This window comes from Ailuropoda melanoleuca, chromosome 1 (genome assembly GCF_002007445.2).
Source record: "Ailuropoda melanoleuca isolate Jingjing chromosome 1, ASM200744v2, whole genome shotgun sequence".
Taxonomy (NCBI): Eukaryota; Metazoa; Chordata; class Mammalia; order Carnivora; family Ursidae; genus Ailuropoda; species Ailuropoda melanoleuca.
This window is the reverse complement of record NC_048218.1, coordinates 206,668,408-206,669,160: the sequence shown is the minus strand read 5'-3', so window position 1 is coordinate 206,669,160 and position 753 is coordinate 206,668,408.

The window sequence follows — 753 nt, the reverse complement described above, 5'->3', positions numbered from 1 at the left end:
TTTCTCCACAGCCTCGCCAACATCTTTCATTTCCTGACCTGTTGATTTTAGCCATTCTGACTGGTGTGCAATGGTTTCTCATTGTGCTTTTGATTTGTATTTCCCTGATGCCAAGTGATGTGGAGTATTTTTTCATGTGTCTGTGGGCCATTTGTATGTCTTCTTTGGAGAAATGTCTGTTCACGTCTTCTGCACATTTCTTGACTGGATTATTTGTTCTTTGGGTGTTGAGTTTGATTAGTTCTATATAGGTTTTGGATACTAGCCCTTTATCTGATAAGACATGCAAATCATATTTTTAAAGACATTGAATAGAGCTGTGGAGAAAAACAGGGTTACATGAGCCAAAATATCATAGAAAGAGTAATTTTTCCTCTATAAACAAACTGTCAATAGCTATTTTCTTTCCTGGGGTTATTTCTTAATTCCAAATGTGGGTGGGGACCACAGAGAGAGATTTGTGAGTTGGCACAACTTGGAAACTTATAAAACTCTACATGGGGGCGCCTGGGTGGCTCGGTTGGGCGTCCAACTCTAGGTTTTGCCTCAGGTCATGATCTCAGGGTCATGGGATTGGGCCCCATGTCAGGTTCCACCCTCAGTGGGGAGTCTGCTTGTCCTTCTCCCTCTGCCCCTCCCTCTCCTCCCAAATAAATAAATAAATAAATAAATTTATTTTAAGATGTTATTTATTTGACAGCAAGTGAGCACTAGCAGGGGGAACAACAGAGGGAGAGGGAGAAGCAGGCTCCC